The 21,564-nt window shown below is 41.3% G+C and overlaps 1 long non-coding RNA gene across 2 annotated transcripts; it reads right to left on the minus strand.

Moving 5' to 3' along the window:
- Window positions 1-1,221: 1,221 nt before the first annotated feature.
- Window positions 1,222-21,558, minus strand: LOC111754118 (uncharacterized). 2 transcript variants are annotated; one of them, XR_002788819.2, is made up of 3 exons: window positions 20,364-21,530; window positions 3,425-3,578; window positions 1,222-3,311 (listed from the first exon to the last, which is right to left on the minus strand). It is a non-coding gene; the product is annotated as an uncharacterized LOC111754118 (long non-coding RNA). The 2 variants fall into 2 exon arrangements; XR_010050917.1 differs by having other exon boundaries at window positions 1,222-3,578; window positions 20,364-21,558.
- Between the last annotated feature and the right edge of the window lie 6 nt (window positions 21,559-21,564).

Genomic DNA, 21,564 nt, shown 5'->3' on the forward strand with positions numbered 1-21,564 from the left:
CATGGTGAACATGCAGTTGGAAAGATATGTACACATAATGGCGTACTATTTCTGCCATACATGTACAGCAAACATAACCTCAAGAATGAGGATAAAGCTGCATACTTTCTACCTTTTTTGTAATACAAATTATTTCATTCTAAGCTTGAATAATTTTTCAATACTGGCTGTATTTAACAACTGGCTCACAAAACTCCTGAAAGGTTATCAATTCACTTTTATGAACCAATGTTAGCTACAAAGTATGTCAAAGTCAAATAGCTCACTGTAGTACATCCCTGATCCTACACAGAGACCTGACTCTCATGGGAACATGTTTTGCTGTGATTTACATGTTGGCGTCTATAAAATTCATGCTGGAACTTAAGACTCAGATATAGCATTAAATGTTTTGATTAAGAAATGAGCTACCCCCCTTCGTGAATGGGATCACTGCCTTTACAAAGGAAGCTTCAGAGGTCTGCCCAGTACTTTCATCTTTTGCATGACATGAGGACACAACATTTGTCCCTGTTCTCTTGCCATAGGAGGATACAGCCACAAGGTACCATCTTGAAACACAGAATGAGCTCTTGCCACAGACTGAATGTGCTGACCTCACCTTGAACTTCCCAGCCTCCAGAACTGTGAGAAATAAAGTCTTACTCTTTTTAAATTATCCAGGCTGTGGTATTTTGGTATAGCAGCAGGAACGGACTAAAACTGTGAAATGGAACTTGACTAAGATTCTGCCAATGAGGTCAACAACCACAAATGTGTGCTTGAGTATTTCTGTTGTTTAGATTTGTTGTCGTTTCACCTCTCTGAGACAGATAGAAACTTAGCCTGTGGAACTGAGGTCACCCAAGTCCCCATCAGATCTTGCCTTGCAGCTGTCATCTGCAGTAGTAGCCACTCTCAGGTCTGGTCTCATGCTCTCTTGACACTTTAAAAAGTATTAGGATTGGAGCTGGGGGTTTAGCTCAGTAGCATAAGTGCCTGCCTTGCAAGTACACTGTTATGAGTTTGATCCCCGGTAGAGTATTGAGATGTCAAAAAGTTTTTATTTATGATGTTTACATTCTCAATATTTACTACATTATAAATATATTGCTTCTTTTGTCATTTATTTACTTCATAATAATACTAACAAACTATTACATATTAACACGAACACCATATTTTTGTGGAAAATACTTCTTAGAACAAAAACATCAATGAAAGGAATAGCCCAACTCTGTATTTGTTTCAAATCTCTTTAATGTCTGTTTTAACAAAGAAATTACACGATAATCCCATCCATGCTTACATTCAGACTATGCTATTTTTAGCCTGGAAAGGTGGTACATGCCTGTACTCCCAGCTACTGAGAGAGGCTGAGGCAAGAGGATCACTTGAGCCCATGAGATCTCAGACACCCTAGGAAACACAATGAGACTCTGCCTCAAGAAACAAAAAGTTATTTTGTACAATGTTATTTTTGTTGAACATGGTTGGAAAATGTTAGAAAAGTATATTTTAAAATCTTGTCAGGTAATTGAAAAGCATAATTTTTGACAATAAATCAAAATAACAAATTGTGATTTTTTAAAGATTAATTGTAATGTATAATCTGAAACTACATCAATAAATTTTCATCCTGTTACATTAAAATCCAACAACTCACTTTTCACTTTGAACAAGTTTTTGACCCATGCATAATTTTATAATCTCATGCATTTCTCTTTTTAAGCATATCAGCTCAACAAGTCATGCAGATCTTCCAAATGCTTATTTAAAAATGATTTTAAAATCATGTTTATTAATATCACCACTTGAATCTATGGGAAAGTTAGTCTTCACACAGCTGTGAAGCTCATGGCAGCAAATACAAGTTTTCCAAACCTGCAAATTTTGCTTGAAAGATTGCATTTTATCATTGGCAATGAATAACATCAGCAGTTTTCCATGAAGTGATAATCTCACTTAGCTCTTTTTCAAGAAAATGTTTGCCAACTACTTAAGTCTGAATAACTATAGTTCATGTATCATAATTTCAAGTGAGGATTCTATTTCACAAGAGAAACAGAGCTAATTGAGCTCCCATGTCAAATAATTACATGAATGCTTTTCCTTGAGACGAGCATTGTCTATGAATATGAAGCAAAAGACCTTTGTAAATGCCCCATCTTGTCATACAGAATTCTGTAAGAGAGGGCCAGGGACTTAGCTCAGTGGCACAGCACCTGCCTAGCAAGCATGAGGTCCTGAGTTCAATTCCCAGTTACCCACGCACCCCCAGGAAAGAAAAGCAAAGAAAGACAGAATTCTGAAAAGATCACTTATTGCTGGGAAAATAGGGTAGAAGTAGCTGAAATCAACCTCTCCAGTTCAAGGTTGATTGATCTAATAGGAAAAAACGTAAGTCATGTCGAACGGGTGGGAAGTAATAAAAATAATGCTAACAGTAATATAACTAAGATTTACTGAATTTTGCCTATGCATGGAGCATTTGTAAAACGTTTTTTAGTTTTAAAATTGAGATAGACAGGAATGAGAAAAAAAATCCCAATAAATGTATGTATAAAATTTCTAACCCTTGCCTTGTTAGTATCTCTCTCTCTCCTATTTCTACTGCAGTATCTGGAATCCTGTGTTATACACAGTGTCAGACACAAGGCAAAGCAACATACTAAACCTTTATAATTTTTAATCTAAACTGATGTATAAAAACAAAAAATGCATCCTTCTCTCATACAAGAGAGTGTGAGGCAGTCCACATACCAGCCTGTGAAACGTACTATTAATCATTACAGACTGCAGGGCAGGCACTGTCTAAGACGACCCTCAGTGACCCAGGGTCCCTGTCGCGGTATCCGTGTCCTTGTGAGCTTCTCTCTTCTTCAAGGATTTACTGCCTTGCCTTTATACAAATAGAATGTGACAAAATGACAGGCTGTCACTTCCAAGACTGTGCTATAAAAAAAGAGCACTACTGGTGTCCAACTTGCTTGCCTTTTCTTTCCCTCTTACTTGCTCTAGGTGACAGAATCAGTGACCACACTGGAACTTCCCAATGGAGAGGCCCCTCCCAAATCAACCAAAGCAGGCCTGCACCCCAGAGCCTGTGAGAAATTGGAGCGCTCAGCCCAGCCGTCCATGAGGACCAGAATCCTACCAACAGTCTCTGGGGTGCGTGTGGGAGTCAATCTTCCCCTGTTGAGCCTTCAGATGAGTCCACAGCACTGCCACCCCTGTGAAGGCAGTTGCACACCCAATTAACCAGCCCCAGATTTCCAAGAGGAAGGATGGACGAGGTGCAAAGAAGCAGATCCGCTGAGAACCTGGGGCTCCTACACTTGGAGGAAATCAGTCCGAAGAGGAAGATAAATAGGTCATTATATGGTACATAACATCTAATGGAGAGAAGAAATAGTACGCAGGACTGTTAAAAAGCCTGACTTACAGAGTTTAAGTAACTGCCGTTTGAGCCACATCCTAAAGTCTTAGCACGTCAAGAATCTGGCAAGGGACATTGCTTCCGCTGGAGCAGCTGCACCGCAGTCTGTGCACTGTACCTGCAGTCGTCAGATAAAGAGCCAGGAGACGGCACAGGGTATCTGCAGAAAAAGGAAAAAAGCATATAAAGAAACCAAAGCCTGAGCTTCCATGCAGATGAAAAGGAAAGACGGTGTTTGACAGATAAGATGAAGAAATAGGGGGTCATGAAGTGTCTATCACAGAACTCAGGGAAGAAGGATCAGTTTACTGTATTGGAATAAGCTTGTGGCAGCAGATAATGTTTAAATCATGTGATAAAGATGTGTATCCCTTTAATTAAAAAGGAAGAGTACTCCTTAATATACTTGGTAAAATAGTGAAGTTTCTACATAGTAAAAGTGATTTTTTTAATATTTAGTATCTGCAATCAGAAAAATTGGCTACTAAGTTATTTACACTAGGATTTTTTTTTTAAAAATAAGTTTTATGAACAGATATATATAACTTATAAATTTGAAACTGCAAAATGAAATGTGAACAGTTATAATTTGGTCACAGTTTTTAACAAAGTAACTTCACTAAGGTCAACAAAAACTGTATCAAGAAGAAAGTCCATAAATATTGGATGAAGTGAAAGCCAAACACAAGAAAGATGTAGGCTACTGAATGACTTACATGCCTGAAATTTAAAGTAAAAGAAAAAGGAGGTCTTGGCTTTTCTGAATAGTAGGTGACACTGGGCAATAAATACAAACTTCAGTTTTCTTCTTTGAAGCTTAGAAATTAGCATAGCTGTACCTTCAAAATTAGATACATTGTAAGCTCATATTCAGTAAGCTGTGTAGAAATGCTTAGAAACATTTAAGTGACTGTGTAATCTTTTGCTATCCAAGAAGGGCTATTACAATATGGTCACTACATCTATTTTTTTTTCATTTTACAATTTTAAAACGTACTTTCTATTAAAATAACAAAATGTGTGTTGGTTTTCAGCCGTGACATATGGAGTGAAACATGAATTTTATTACATTGGCATATGTTAGGAAAATTGTTGTGATTTTTTTTAAATCTAAAATTTATTCCATTTGGAAAATCTGTTGCATTTCCCTAGGAAGTTAACAGCTTGATCCAAGCAGCAAAATAAGGTTTGCAGCCTTTACATTACCATTTTTTAAGTGATGGCTTTTCACATTTGTGTGTGCTAAGGTGTTTCATAGTGGGGGCCTAAGACCATTTGCTGAGGGATCCCATTTGTGGGTGTATTTTAGTCTTGATCATGCTTGACATTTGAGTTAATATATCACAAGTCTTCCAATTTACTTGCAAATTTATTATAATTGATGAAGAGAAAAGCTGGCATGGAAGGCAAGTAATAAACTAATTCATAAGCCATTCATCTTTTGTAATAAGTAGGAGCTGGGAGGTTGCACAATTAGAATCTTGTACTTCTAATGCATTCAGTGGAGAATCAACATTCCCTTCGCCCTCATCGGTAGGCTTCAATGTAGCAATGGAAAGAGACACATTTCCTTTATTAGACATGGACATATTTCTTTAAAAAAAACTCTTTTCCCCAAAATATAGGAAAAATACTATTGAATACATTTAAAACACCAATTAACATATCTTTCTTAGCAGTACTCAAAGGCTCCACCTCTTAGAGATTAATTTATAGACATGTTTGATGTTATCACAGATATTTACATTTCATTTCCTGAAAGTTGTTTTCATTATGAGTCTTCCGGCCCCATTAGCATCCTCACTTTATTCACTGTCCTGAAGTGATTTCAGCTACTCCCATCATCTCAAGCCCCACCTACACTGCAAATGAATCTAAAATTATTTCTCAACTCATGTTTGTATTTTCAATTGTGTCCTACATCTCCACCTAAAAAGTTAACCCAGCACATCCAAAATTAAATTGTCTTCCTCACCCCCACTTGTTCTCAGTGTCTTTTTAATCTGGTCACCAAATACAAAAGCATTCTTAATTCCTGCCTCTCCTTGTCACCCCTCATGTCCTCTGATCCAGAGTTATCCCTGCTATTTATACTTCCTAGTAACTCTCCAGTTATCTCCTCCTCTCCATCACCCCTGCCCGTATACAGTTGTTGTTACTCATCTCTAAGTCTACTACAGTAGCATAATTGATTTCTCTGTGTCTCATCTCTCTCCATTGTAATTTACCTTTTGTAAGATTTACCTTTGCTGAAACATAATTTTGAGATCTAATATCACAATAAAAATGTTGAGTGATTCACTGGTAAACTCAGTATAAAACTCATGCTCCTTAAAATTCATAATTTTGAGATCCTATATCGCAATGAAAATGTTACATGGTTCATTAGTAATCTCAGTATAAAACCCATGCTCTTTAAAATTATATACCATACCCTTTAAAATCTGACTCTAGTATATTCCTAGCTTCATCTCTTGCCATTATCAGTATGTCTCCACCAAACATGAACATTCCCTAAAAATGTCTTTCCTTTCATACATGTGTCCATGTATTTGCACACACTCTTTCCTCTGTCTAGAATGCCCCCAGCATTCAGATGCCACCCTTTCTGAGAAGTTCTCTACAAGTCCCTCAGTGAGAAGTCATTCCCCTGCTGTGATTCCACATCCTGCATACATCGATGTTGTCTTTGCCACTTATATGTAATGAATTTTTGTTTTTTAATTTTATTTTATTTGTTTTAGAACTAGGAATCAAACTCACAACCTGACTTGTAAGGTAGGTACTTGTGCTACTGAGCTATATCCCCATCCTGTGTCATGAATGTTTTTAAAACTGCTTCAAAATCAAATACAGTATCTTCAGGTTCTCATAAGACCACGAATAAAGTTGTCAGACTATGTTTCCTGTTCTTCAAAACTGAAAATTTGATTTCTGCTGATGCCGTTCATCCCTCCAGGAATCCCAAGATAAGCTATTGAAGGAGGAGACCTACACGAAGTGATCAAGAAACACTGGTAAATATTTTTAATCTTTTTTGTAATTTATTACAGTAAATGATGTATTACCATTTCTATCCTTCAAAATACTCCTGTTGGCTTTGAACACACTTATTCCCTCATTCTTGTCACTTTCTGAAGCAGCTCAGAAGTCTTTTTCAGGTGTGTCTTTACCAGGTGTGATCAAAAATGGGATGAAAGCTGTTGCCAGGTCCCACACAGTGGAAACGCAGGCTCATAAATCACTGCAGCGTCCTCATCCAAGGATTCGGCACCATGTGACTTGTGGTTCCCAAAACAAAAATGACCATCAAAGGTGAATGTTTTGAAGAGATTCAGGACATTGAAGCAGCCACACAGCATAGCCAAAAAGACTGATAAAAGAGGACTTCCAGACCTGCCTCAGAAGGTGGAAAACATGATGGGAGAGATGTGTTCAAAGTGAAAGGGACTCTTTGAGGGGGGTTAATAGCAATATATCTTTTATTCTAAAAAATACAATATTTTTATTTCAACACCCCTTCTTTTTGATCATCCCCTTGTACCTATTGTAAAATTTTAAATATTTTTTCTGATACACTATTTTGTTGTCAACCAGCACCATTAAATAGAGCAAAGTACCTTTCAAACCAAAAGCACCAGTAAATATTTCACCAACATTTATACCTTTCCCACATTGCCTACTGTGTGGAAACAATTGCCAAAACGCTATTGGAAATCTGCATTTCATAAAAGCCATTGAGGCGTCATCAGGCAAACAGGAAGAAAAGAAGCCTACAAATGTGTCTGAACATCTACTCGGAGATCTTTATCCTCCGAAGTAGGAGGCAATTAATTTCAGCCTATTTGAAATCTGGCCATTTAGTGATGACTACAAATTCCCATTATTTCTGGAAAAATTATCCAGATGGAGCTGAGTGCTCATAACATCTTGGCATGGAAGCTTTATTAATTTCTTTTGAGTAGATAAGAAAAAATACCAAAACTAAATATTCTACAAAGCAAACAGGGAAAGAATTCTCAACTCTTACCCTAGTTCTCAACTACTTTTCATTTTTAAACACATGTTTATAGAACCCCTTTAAGAGAGAGGATGCAAGTAAGAAATAAACACAAAGTAATTACAAAAACACAAAGTAATTACAGATTACAAAAGGTGTCTAAAGAAATCAGAAGGGCGACGAGATCAGAATGAACTGGGCTGAAGGGTAGAGGCTTTTTGGACACAGTGGACAGAGGAAGCTATTTGGAGAAACTGGACTTTGAGCTGGGACCTGGAGCACAAAAACGAGCAAGGGCTATGGAGACCCGGAGGAAGAACAGAGCCCACAAGTCCAGCAAGGACAGCCCAGCCCTGAATACAACACCCTTGTCACAGTAACGGGGGCACCTCAGAATTGCAGGTTTCTCATGAGCTGGTAATATCCATGTATGCATCATGTATAGGTCATTGTAGTTTGAAATATCCACTTGTTTCAAATCTCAGGGTCTGAAATGGAATGCCCAGTATGATTTACCCCAGTTCTAAACAAGTAGCCACCTTTTTAAAGGCAATCCAAGAAGAAAATGTTCAAATTTTGTGAACATCACCTGAACTAAAAGGTTCTTCTCCCTAAGCACTCTTCCTCACCTTCCTCCTGAATGGCCCCTTGTCTTTTACACATTATTCCTCAATGCATTCATTCTTTCTTTTTTTGCTCTGTTTCTTTGTTTCTTTGCTCAATCTGCTCCCACTAACAACCATATAGTCCAAACTTTCTCTTGAGTCTCATAGTGAACTATCCTTATGTTCATCAGCCTCCAAAATCCAAGAGACAAAACTGGAGCTGTTACTCTCATCCTCACCCACCTACTCCACACATCACCCACAAAAGCTGCCCAGCACTATCACTGGTCACCTGCCCACGCTGGACACATGCCCACGCTGACTTCATCCCCTCAATGCCCACCTCTAGTCACCCAATCTCCTGATTTTACATTCTTAATATTTACTGATGCAAACTGGCTTAGAAATTAATGAGTAAACACTGGATTCTTGTGTTCCTTACACTGGGACCTGAATTCTATAATAGCATCAAATTAAATTAATGATGTGGTTACATGCACCAGGTACTCTAAGGAAAGATTCACATGCATGATACCATCTCATTCTCCCAGGATCCTCATGAGCTGGGAACACTGTAAGTATTTCTGTCTTATGCAAAGGAGACTAAAGCTTAATGTTCAGCAATTTGCCTAAAGTCAACTCTATAAGGACTTCCAGGAGAACATGGCAGACAGATAGCAGCAGCTATGGAGGCTCTCTGAAAGACCCAGCTTAGAATTCAGGAATGGTACTGAGTAAGGAAGCATAAGCAAGAGAAGATATGCCCCAGTGACCCAAGAACGAACTGGGCTGAGAGAAACCAACTGGGAATGCAATCCTGGTGCTATAACAGGAACAGATAAAGCCTCAGCGTGGAAGCTGGAGCCCACGCCATTGGAAGCCGCGATTTGGGATTCCCGCCACCGCGGCTATGTCTGCATTGGCTCGGCAGGGAGAGAGACGCACGGAAGCTCTGAGAATGGGAATCGGTGAACGGAGTTGAGAGCAGGATGGGCGGGGAGCCGTGCATCCACCTCTGGTGAGTGAGGGAAAACTGGGACTCTTCCACAGTCTAAGAGACTCCAACAGAGGACATTCTGGGACCAGGCAGACTTGCAGGAACAGGGCGCTGCAGTGACTTCAGTCACCAATACCCGTCTCAAGTGGGATTGGTGAGCAGTGCCTAGCCCACGTGACGCTGCTGGCCAAGACCCAGTAGGCTAGCACAGCCCAGGTCCCAGCTCCTGAAGGTGACCTGGAGGGGTGGGCCCCGCATAGGCTGTCTGGTCTGTAACTACCTGGTGTGCTGCAGTGGGCGGGAACACCTAGCCGGCACAATTCAATCAGACTGTGGCTGACAGGGAAGGAAGTTGGGCCTCCTATAAACGCTTGCGTATATAAGGAACAAAGAATATGGGAAGAGGCAGCAACAAGAAAGGGTCCTCGGCCCCCAATCCTGAGAAAGAGGCAACAGCAGACACAGCACCAATAGACATAAAGCTCTATCTGGAGAGCCTCATAGACAAGTTTAGGAATGAAGTTATTAATGACCTGAAGCGAGACATAAGCAGAATAGTTAGAGAAATGCTAAGCACCACCCAAGAAAAAACAGATGGTGGAATGGAAGAACAGAAAAAGAGGGGAGAATTGTTTAATGGAGAAAATAGAGAAAGCATAGAATACATGAAGCAGGTTCAAAGAGATTACCAAGAAACTAAAAAGTCTATCGAAAACTGGCATAACAGCTTGAAAGAAACTAAGGACAGATTATCTGAACTGGAGGGCAGATTTGTAATATGGGAGCATGAAATGAAAAACTTCTTAAAAATGACAAAGAAACAAACAGCAATAATACAAAGACTAGAAAATGATAAGAGGGTCTATAACTTAAGAATTAAGAACATAAAAGAAGAAGTAGGGACACAAACAAATGAACTACAAAAGCTACTCACAGAAATAATCCAGGAGAATTTTCCTAATTTAGCAAAAGGTAAAGATACTCAGTTGTATGAAGCATACAGGACCCCAGCCACCTACAACCCAAACAGAGCAACACCCAGGCATATAATAATTAAAATTCCAGAAATTCAATACAAGAACAGAATACTATAAGCCGTCAGAGACAAGAAACAGATCACTTACAAGGGAACACCCATCAGAATTACAGCAGACTTCTCGGCACAAACCATCAAATCACGAAGAGCGTGGGGGGGGGCGGAAATAATTCAAGCTTTGAAAGATAATAATCTCCAGCCAAGATTGATATATCCTGCACAACTATCCCTGGAAATTGATGGAAAAACAAGGTGCTTCCAGGATAAAGAGGAACTAGGGGAATATGCAAACACCAATTCAACTCTACAGAGAATATTGCAAGATATTCTAAAAAAGAAAAATACAAAGAATCCAGAAGTAGCAGCAGAGAGGCCACAATGAATGGAGCAGAAAACAAAATGAAGAAGACAAACTGACAACTAATGACAGAAAAAGAGCTCAACAGAAATGAGGCAGAGAAGATTGGATGATAGGAGCAGCTATTTTGAAGAAAATGACCTCTTAAGAGGTAGTACTGATTTAGTATCATCTTGTTTTGAAGTCTCATCAAGCTTTTGTTCTTCTGTCTCCATTGGTCTAAACAGGTGGTATCTTATTGGATTTTATTATATATGATAGTATAAGCAAAACCTTTTATAGACAAGGAGATTATACAGAAACCATTGTTCATTTTCTGCTAGTCAATTCTAAATACCCTGTAATACTGTCATTCTCTTAAATGGTTTTACATTGTTTTGATATATTTGATGCTATAGTATACAAAGTTATACTCAAAGATTTCAAGGAAAGAGACAATATGGTAACTACTTTTATGTCGGGATTATCTTGTGGTGAAACACTATTTTGCTTAAATGGTTATGTTTTGATCTGCGCTGATTTGCTGTTATGCCCTCTTTTATCTCAATCTCCATTTTATTATTTACTTTTTTATCCTTTTAATTAAGGGAAAAATAAATTTAAAAATAGCAGGATATATTATAGTAACCCACTTTGACTTTCCATTATCTTAATTTAAAGCCCTGTATTGCTCTCACCATCTTGTTTTGACTGATGTTCCTCCATTCTGTTTTGCTTGATAGTACCAGGTTCGAAAGTTTAGGCAACAGTTGTGAAGATAGTGGGATTTATTAGGACGCCCATTCTGGTTGACTATTATCTACTTTTGAAGACCTATAATGTCTCCAATGTTTTGGTTTTGTTGGTTTTGTTCTTTACTGTTTTGTTCAAATTTTATTATAACTAATGATACAGGCAATTCTATTAGAGATAGCGGGAGGCATTATAGTAACCATTGTTGATCACCTAGTATTATGCTTTTACATTATCTATTACGTCCACTTTTTTGATTTGACTGTTCTATTATGTCACATTTGGTTCTACTCTCTTCCAAAACAGTAATAAGAACTGTGGGAGTAACAAAACCCAAAATGTGTAATTGTCCTTGTACAAAAGAGAGGAAAAGAAAGTGCTCTAAACAATATAACTGCATGTATATTTAAGTGTATAAGATAGATAATGATATTACTGAGTTTTGTTGGATCATTGAACAGAACTGTTTGCAGTCTCACTGTTGGAATGTCCACTTTATAAGCTTTAATTTTGTAACTTGAACAATTATTTCTAAGATGACAAAATGTAATCCATTAACTAGTGATTTCCTGTTTATTGCTTTCTGTAAATCTGTATAGCTTGTACCCTTTCTCTGCTTTTCTTTTTCTTTTTCTCCTTAAATAAAATTTAAAAAAAAAAACTCTATAAGAACAAGGGAAAAAAAGTTGACACACATATTTATGACTCGAAAATAATCTTTTAAACCCTAATACAAGGGAAAAAACAAGCATTCACCTTAATAGTATTTAGCACCTTAATAAAGATTTTGGGATTCAGGGATAACTGGTCCTCAATCCAGCAGCACAGTTGTCATGGTATTCAATCCGTGAACACAGTGACTCTGAGATGTGTCCAAGTGGCAAACATTTGCAAGTTACAGTGCTATCTGGAGAATAAAAATACACTGATACAGAGTGGCTCGGACACCATGGTGCTCCCACAGGTAAAAGAGAGGAAGGGGCTGTCCCCACCAGTCAGGCTGCTGGCCCTGATGGCCATGACAGCTGTAGCACAGCAGTGGATGGGGGAAGAGGAGAGGGGAAGAAGTTGGGGTCCAAGAAGCAGAAACAGCATCAGCAGATTCAAAAGGAGAAACCCCAGCAACACAAGCCCACTGACAGCCTCGGGCAGCAGCACTGAGAGCCACAGCAGAGACATAACCTGCATGGACTTTGGCAGCAAGGTGAAGACCTGGCCACCTGTGTAGGTGGTCGCACTGTCCTCATCTGGAGCACTGTGGACTTCCTGCAGTCAGAGAACCACCACGTGGTGGCCAATCTGCAGCTGGACATCACCTCCTCATGTGCCTCAATCCTGCTGGCACAGCCTTCCTTGTCTGGCTGGCCGATGGATCACAGTCCACATCTTCATGATGAGTAAGCCTCACTTTTGCAGTCACCCCAGAGAACTTCCCTAAAAAGTACTGGCGGTGGTGTTGCTGACACGGGGAAGTTTATCATGACAACGTACAAGGACACGACTGTTGCCACAGGGAGTCTGACAAACAGGTGCAGTCTGGCAGTTACACCAAGTGGATGAACAACACTTATGCTGCCACATGCCCTTGCAGCAAGCTTGTGGCTTCACCCCAAAAGTGAAGGTCTGGGATGTCTGCTTTGGGAAGAAGGATGTCTAGAAGCTTGTGCAAGCCTCTGAACTGAGGGGCTTCTCTGCACCTGTCCACTCCCCTACCTACTACAGCAACTGCCGGACAATGGCATCAGGTATCCGAGGACAGCGTGTGGAAACTGTGGGATGCTGATGGGGAATACAAGCAGCAGCTGATTCCCCTGCTTGCTGAGGACATGCCACTCCCAAGGGACAAGTACCATGCAGTGCCACCTCTTGACACCCATGTGTTAGTCTTGACCAGTGGCATCACCAGTTGTCTCTATAACATTGGCACAGTAACAGGGAGAAGAGCCTTGAGCAGGTTCCCAGTGACCCTGGGGCTGCTTCTTGACGTGGTCTAGAATGCCAAGGGTGGCTTTCTGGGCTTCTGTGGGGACCAATGGTGCCACTCAACAGCCAGGGTGGTGGCGGAGATGCAAGCACCCCAAAGCACACCTCCAGAAACAGCACTCGCCAGAGGCAGCAGACACAGCTGGACCTGAACAGGAAGCCCTGCAAAGCTGGGAGCCCCAAAGAGGTGACCGGCTCAGACAGGGACCTGCCACCTGTGTTCACTCCAGTCACCATTCTTCCCAGGTGCTTCCCATATGGAAACCTTCCAAAAGGAGTCCCTGACTTGATTTTCTTACTGGGACCCCTCTGGTCTTTGTCCACTGAGAGCATTCTTGCCTACTTAATGTATTTCTTATTCTTTATTGGTTCTGCCTCCTCCTGGACTGAGGACCAAGTTGGTTCTCTCCTGGTTCTCGAGGTTGGAATCCATCTCTACACAGCACCAAGAACAGTGGTACAGAGGGTATCGACAGCTGGGACCCCCTAGCCACACACCCTGCCACCCCAAGAAGTTTGTAAACATAGAGGTGAAACCTAGGAATGCCCCAGAGCAGGGTGGCAGTTTTGCAGGCTGAAATGGGGGAAACCTTCAGGCTTTGGAGCTGGACAGTGAGGTCAGGGGGAGCGCGTCTTCAGCAGGCCCCTAAAATCCATCAAAAGGAACACGGAAGGGATTTCCTTTGGAGTTTCAGTTCCCTTCTCTGTAACATGGACAGCAGTGCTCTCCATGGCCTCCCGAGATCCAGTCAAGCAAGTAGAAGGTCCTGGTACTGTGAATGAAGTGGAAGTTTGCCAATGTTATTAATTACCAGCTACAAGTGGGGATCAAATGGTACCATGTGAAACCAGACTAGCAATACAGAAGCATGTTCCTTGGGAGGGCAAGGGATCCAGGACTCGGTCACACATTTCTTGTCTTACTCAGCTTCACCCCATGGGAGGGAGCCATAGCACTGTGTGGCCAGCTCCTCTCTTTCTGGGGGCTGCACCCTGTTTCAAGAGCCCTCCTTTCAGCATGTCACTCATGTGAGGGTCTGCACTGCAGCCAGCTCAGCCCTAGATGAGGAAGATAAACGAAGAGCTCGTGGTCTCTGCCACCAGAGACGTGTCTGTTCAGTGGTTTTTGTAACTATTGCAGTAGACTATTCAACTGCTAAAAGTCAAGTGGGGATGGAGTCAGGATGACAGCATTGGGTACAAAGCCGAAGGGGTAGATTTAATACAGGACTAGGTCTTCAGAAGTTTGAATTTTGTTATTTAGTGACTGCTTGGATAGGGGAGGCCAGGGGATGAGGACTGTAGGACAACTTGAGGCTAAAAAATACATTTGTCAAAAATCTGTCAGGCAGTGAGGTGATGCACACCTGCAATCTCAGCACTCAGGAAGCTGAAGCTGGAGGATTAGTGCAAATTCCAGACCAGCTTGGGCAATAAAGTGAGTCCAAGGCCAACGAGAACTGCATAGTGAGACCCCGTATCAAAAAACAGAACCAGGCATGGTGGCTCACGCCTATAGTGCCTGCACTAGGGAGCCTGAGGCAGGAGCATTGTTGCAAGTTTGAGACCAGCCTTGGTTACAAAGTGAACTCAAGGCCTACCTGAAAGTGAGACCCTGTCTCAAAAAGAAAATGAAAAAGGGAAAAGTAAAGAGTAAGAAAAAAAAATATATGCCAAAAATCCAAGTCTTGGTGTCTCATGCAAAACCAGGGCCTCCGCGGTTGCCCCCAGTGTATAAAGGTTAGAGCAAGCGAGTCTTAAAGAAAGTGGTCCTTAACTGCTCCCTTCCCGTGACCCCTCCATCCCATGACTGCCACCACCTCATCCACACCTCAGAAATCCCCGTGCTCACACTTCCGGTGATAGGCTGAGCCCGCCGCCGCGCCTGCTACCTTCCTGGTGGTGGCCTCCCTGCTTGGTAGGTGCCGTTTCCTTGCTGCCTGATTAAACCGCTTTTGTACATAGCCACCTTATCCTTTAACTATGTGAAACAGACCATGTTATTCCCTTCAAAGGTTTTTCTTTGCTTTCAGAGCAAAACCCAGAATTCTCACCTTGGTTTACACGGTTCTAGGTTACCCAGCTCCTTCCTCCTCCTCTACTAGGCAGCAACCGGTCTTCCTGCTCCTGGAATGAGGAAAGCTCTGTGCGGCCCCAGTAGGCCCTACTGCTGACTCCCCCATATAGAAGCACGCGGCTGGGCAGCACAAGTCTTAAGAGCTGAGCATACTCCAGGAGCAACTGCCAGAGACTGGGACCCTGTTTCTGTCCAAGACACTCCCAGGCTCCACCATGAGCTTACAGCAGACTTCTGCACAACACTAGGACCTGGTGAATATTTGTTAGAAGAATGAGACAAAACCCTCCTGTGGGGCATGGTGGCACATGCTTCTAATCCTGGCACTTGGAAGGCTGAGGCAGGAGGACCACCGTGAGTCTGGGGTTACAACCCTAGGCTACACAGCGAGCCCAGAGCCAGTTGTAACTGCATAGCGAAACCCTGTCTCAGAAAACAACTTCCCATCACACACCTGTTTGGAGAAGCAGCTCTGGTCTTCCTCCACACTAAGGAAGGAAGGGATAGTAGATGCTAAGTTACTGTGGTCAGAAGTTTTCAGTTCCACCTGTAGCTGAGTCATTTGCTGACTGAGAATAGGAGCAAGATCACTTGACCTCCAAATTTGTTTTCCCATCTGTAAATGGGAATAAATCTTGTCTTAATATAAATAAATGATTGATAATTTCACCAAAGAGTAACACCCTTAATGTCTACATAAACGTTTACACATATTTAATGAGCTACATAAATATCCCCCAAACCAATGAATGAATGCAAAAGATTTTCAGTGGCATGAAATGTTTTATTCATTGCTATTTGTATTTATTTTGGTGATCTTCTAGCTGAATAATTCTAGCACACAAGTTTTAAGAACAAAAAGGAAAGCTTAAAATTGAAATACTATGATTTTCATATGAATCAGGAATCATAGACATCATTCCACTTAGCAGATTATCCCAGTGAACTCTTCTATATGAGAAGCATGGAAATATGTTTATTAAGCAATTACTTTACTTATAAAGATATACCAGGTTTTATGGGACAATAAGGGTAAGATATAATCATCAAGACAATTTACAATCTCATCAGAAAGAAAAATGTTTATAATGTTTAGATTTTGAATTCTAAAATGTGTAGAAAAGACATGCATATTACGAGAAAAAGTGATGCTATTTTAATCTATGGAATAATTATCAGTGCAACATAAAAAGTGTACTCAGTGTAAAATAAAAATCTGTATAGGTACATGGAAAGACTTCAAAGAAGACTGACACAATGACATCATCAAACTTACATTATAGAAGTTACTTTCAGAGTAAGGCCCTGTGAAGAAATTGGAAAGACAGAGCAAGAGCCATTGTAAGAGTCTCAGCAAGAGAAGAGGCCCCAAAATAAAGTAGAAAGAAGACAATTTGAAAAATTCTTAAGCAGGGGTAAGGATATAGCTGCTCAGGGATAGATTCCTTGTCTAGCATGTATGAGATCCTGAGTTTTATTCCCAGCACAATAACAAAATAATAATAAGTCGTCAGCTGGGAGAGAGAGAATCTGCTGGTAACGTCAATACTTGAAAGGCCACGGCAGAAGGGACATGGGTTCCAGGTCAGTGCAGACAACATAATGAGCCTGTCTCAAAAGAAAATGCCCAGTACAGGAAAAAAAAAAAAAAAAAAAAAAAAAAAAAAAACTAACAGGCAGAATAATTAAGACTACACTGGGTTTGGATATTAAAGGAGGATGAAATTGTTTACCAAAGCTTCTAATGAAGGTGCCTGGACAGAAGACAGAGATTAGTTTTCATTTTTTCATTTGGTGTTATATACAAAAGACTAGGAAAAGGTATAGGGCATGAGAAGAGTAGTGAGTGGTCTGTGGACCTTAACTGGACACTAGAAACTCAAATAATGGAAAACAAAAATCTGGCAGTGGTGGGTAAAGTGTAGAGTCCCTTGTACTAAATTCACAGGGACATGGGAAACCGTGAAAAGCTATTACTAGGGAAATGACGTGACTGATGAGAACCACAGAAAATGGTTTTAGCTTCAGTGAAGCAAAACAATATTTGGAAATGGGACATCTTGATTCCTTGACAAATGCCATAATAACTATTATCATAATGGCACCAAGAAATATTTCAAAGAGAAACAGGTAAGGCAGCCACTTAAGAAAATTGTCTGTCAGTATAGGTTGAAGTGAAGGTTATAGTATTGAAATTCAAACTGACAAGTTAAAAGAGATTTTATATGCTGCATGGAAACACTGGCAGTCTTCTGTGAAAGCTTATTTTGGAAAGAACGGATTTTTTAAAGGATTTCAGAAGCAATTTGAAGCATTCGGTATTTAAATCAAAATACATCCCAATATGTACCACTTCAACCAATGAAATGGACCAGCAATTGGTCTGTCCAGGTAAATATAGCCAAAGATGACAAGAATGTCTTTAGATACACTAGTAGTATTGCCTCTGCAATAGTAGCAATACTCGTAGCTTAAATGGGTCCTTAATTTACAAGGGGCTATCACAACACAGTGCCCCAGAATGCATAGCTTAAACGACAGAAGTTCCTTTTCTTATAGCTCTGGAGACTACAGGTCTAAGACCACCGTCTAGTTTCTTCCCTCCATGGCTTACAACTGGCCATCTTCTAGTAGGTATGGCTTCATCTGGTCTGTCTTCCTTTGTCCACATACATCCCTGGTGTCTTTTGTGTGCCCAAATGCTCTTCTCTTATAAGGACACCAATCAGAGTAGATTAGAGCCCACCCCAACTGCCTCACTGAATCATATCTTTAAATGCCCCCTCTGTAAACATGGTCACATTCTGAGGTAACAGGTGTTATGGTTTCAATACATGAATTTTGAGGCTCCCATTCAACCCATGAATAGATTTCTTAGCTATAAAGAACACCAACTCTAACTTAAGTAGAAAAGGAATCTACTTGTTGAATCTTTAAGAACCTGGACAAGCAAGATTCGGAAACAAAAAAGCAAGAGAACAATGAAGATTAAAACTAAGGTTGGTATGGATCCTGCCACTGGCTCACCACCAATGGACTTATGTTATCTTCCAGCTAAACTGTGCCTAAATCTTCATTTTATTCTTCAGTTGAACTCTGTTTTAGTCTTCGTTTTATTCTTTTGAGATTAAAAATGCTTAGGCCAGTAACAGCAAACCTTTTAGAGCTTTCAAAGATAACAAACAGCCAGCTTCGGCATGCGTGCCATAGGTTCACCACCAATGCAAGACAGGAGAATCTGTTCAACCCTCAGTTATGTACCGAGCATCAGGTTCTCTGGGATACGAAACAGAAACTGCAGGCCTTTTAAAAAAGGAAACTTTAACATAATGAGTATTTCCTTCTATATACACACACAGAGGAAGGAAATTCAGATGCTGGGTAGTAAAAATAATCTATAATTTCTATTTCAGTACCAAATCTACTGCCTACTGACCCATACTCAAAAAATACATTCTAATGGACTTTAATACACATAAAGTTACCAGAATAGCTGCACCCAAAGCAGTAAATTCATAACCTTTCCACTAAATTAAGTAAATCAGCTTTGGCACTATTTTTCTTCTAATTCTTTTACGTTGGATATTTTCCTCAGGTTTGACCCTGTTCCCACTACTACCTAATGTTTCCTTTATCCTGCTACTTGGGTTTATGGCTTTTCTTTCTTGGGCATTTGAATTTTAACGACTGGACTATGCCCTCGGTTTTATTTTATGAAAGTTTAGTTCCTATTATAAAGTCAATTAAAATAAATGTAGAGAATTCTTAATCCACTTGCTATTGGAAACCATAAAAGGCATTAACCTTATTTCATAAAAGGTGAATCCAATATATGGGACTTCAGTCTTCTAGACTATGAAATAATATAAGTAAGAAGTGAGAGGACTATCAAAGTGGGTAGGTATTTTTTACTTGAGACAAAGAAGGTCATTTTCTATCTGGACTATAACTTCAGAGAATAAACACAAGCAAAGATCGGAGGGAAGCAGCAGGGAATCAAGAACTATGATAGTGGAAACTTATTACGAGACCCTAGATTCTTTTTCATGTCCTCATACGTTATGGCTTGTGTCTTGGTGTCCCCCACAAAGCTTCTTGCCCTCAAGCAAGCAGCTGAATCTAGCATTTGTGACTGGTTCACTGCCCTGAGCACTGGGATTGGTGGTGTGAGTTCCGCCCTGCCCAGGGGTGGAGTGGGCATACAATGAAAGGGTGGGAAGGAGGCCAGCTTTCCCCTTTTTGCCATTTCCCTCTCCAGACTTGCTGCTGCGATGAAAGGCTGTCCCTCAGCCACACCACCCTGCCTTGGATCCAGCTGAGTATGGACTGAAACGTCCAAAAACTGTAATCTAAATAAGCCTTTCCTTGCTTCACTTTGGGCATCAGGTATTTTGCTTCAACAACAGAAAAGTAACCAAGACACCATATTAATTACACATCATTCATTGGCGTTCTAACGTTTGATAATAACATTCTTCAAACCCTAAAAGCCTAAACTATATCTTCAGAGGCAATAACAGGGAGGCAACTAAATTCCACTCCCATGAGAAGTCTTACAAGGTTTTCAAAAAAAGAGATTATAATAGCACATGCTATAGTTTGGATATGCAATGCTCCAATGGCTCATGTGTGAAAGCAGGGCTTCCCAGGCCCCACCCTAGAGGTGCTGCAGACCAGAGGGCTGAGGTCCACCTGCATTTACAGCTGCTCCACCTTGCTCATATCAGCACCTGAGCTCAGCCTTCCATCAGATCAGTGACCCCGTCTAGAGGAGCAGGAACCCTGTGCATGTGCGGGATCTAGGTTGTGCACACCTTTGATCTTTCTGAAACTGAAACCACCACCACACCACCCTAAATCCACAGAAAAACTGCCTTCCATGAAACTGGGTCCTGGGGCAGAAATCTTGGGGAAAGGACTGGTTGCCAGCTAGGCCATGAATAGATGGTGGAACATATAACAAATGGTGTCTAGTGGAGGGAAGTTAGGTCCCCAGTGTTTAACCTGGAAGGGGAACTGGAAACCTAAAAAATTCCTCTGCTTTGCTGCTGCCCAGAGGTGAACGACCACGTTGGCCACCTCTCCCACACCCTACAGCTCCACCATGATGTACTGCACCATTCCAAGACCAAAGCAACGACGTTTTAAGTTGTTTACCTTGGTTGTTTGTCACAGAGATGGAAATTAACACAATGAGTCTTCAGGAAAGCAGGCAGCATTCTTCTGTTCTCTGACAAGAACTGCAACTAGAAGTCACTCCCCCAAGAAGAGGGAATAAAAATAAAAGAGTAGGCAGCCCACTAACATTGGACAAGAGGTCAGGCAGTTGAGTTTACATTCAAGGACAGTACACCTCAACAAACCTATACTACCAAATAGGTGGGACATTATCTTAGGTAGACAGTACTGAGCAAATAATTCCATTAATTAAGAGGGCACACAGATTCTTTCCTATGCAAATTTACTTGAAAGACCACGATCTTTTATCTAGAAAGATGATTCTTGGCCGCTTAAACAATTAGCTAACACAAATAATCAAGCTTTGTACATTTTGCAGATAGTTCGTACAAACATTATGACCCCAGTCATCATGCACTTTTCAAGCCTGACCTCCTTTTGTAACTTTAGGTGACAAACACACACAGGCTTTGAAGTCAGAGGGCCGAATTAGAATCCCTGACTCAGACTTCGACATTACTCTGGCCATCTTCTCTCCTTTTGGTGATTGATTCACCTACATAATGAGACCAGTCGCAATAACGACCTCGACGCAGCTGTGATCATTAACGAAACGTCTGTAACATGTCAAGGACTTCCTGAATTTACCAAGCGCCTAAGCTGAGCTCAAACTACGTTTGGTTCATACAAAGCACTGGTGCCTTTCACACCGCAAAAGAGCTTTTAGGAATCATCAAGCATTGCCCCAGGGTCTGAAAATAGCACAGGACCTCACACGACTTCTCAAGCCCCGCTCCCTGGACCGCCAGGCCGGCGCTGCGCAAACGAACGGAAACTTTGTGCGTCTCTTCACGACCCTTCGTAGGAACGTGAGGACGCCGCAAGACGCAGCCGGACCCGCCGGGACGGCAGCAGATGAGAACAAAGGCAACGGTGCCGCCTGGAGCTGCCGCGGCGGCTCGGCGCTCTTAGGATGGAGACAGCAGTCGACCCCGCACCGGTGGCCACGACAGCCAAGTCGCCATTCACAAAAGGGCGCGGAGGGACACGGACACGCATGCTCCCACCCGCTCGCCCAGGTGCCACTCCAGGCGGGCCGCGACCTAGAAACGGCACAGTGGGCCGGCGACATCCGGTGTGACGCGCGATCACTTTCCCACGTCCCGTCCCAGCGCCTCTC

The sequence above is a fragment of the Cavia porcellus genome, unplaced genomic scaffold (genome assembly GCF_034190915.1).
Source record: "Cavia porcellus strain 051 isolate PalLab524CR breed Dunkin Hartley unplaced genomic scaffold, mCavPor4.1 scaffold_12, whole genome shotgun sequence".
Taxonomy (NCBI): domain Eukaryota; kingdom Metazoa; phylum Chordata; class Mammalia; order Rodentia; family Caviidae; genus Cavia; species Cavia porcellus.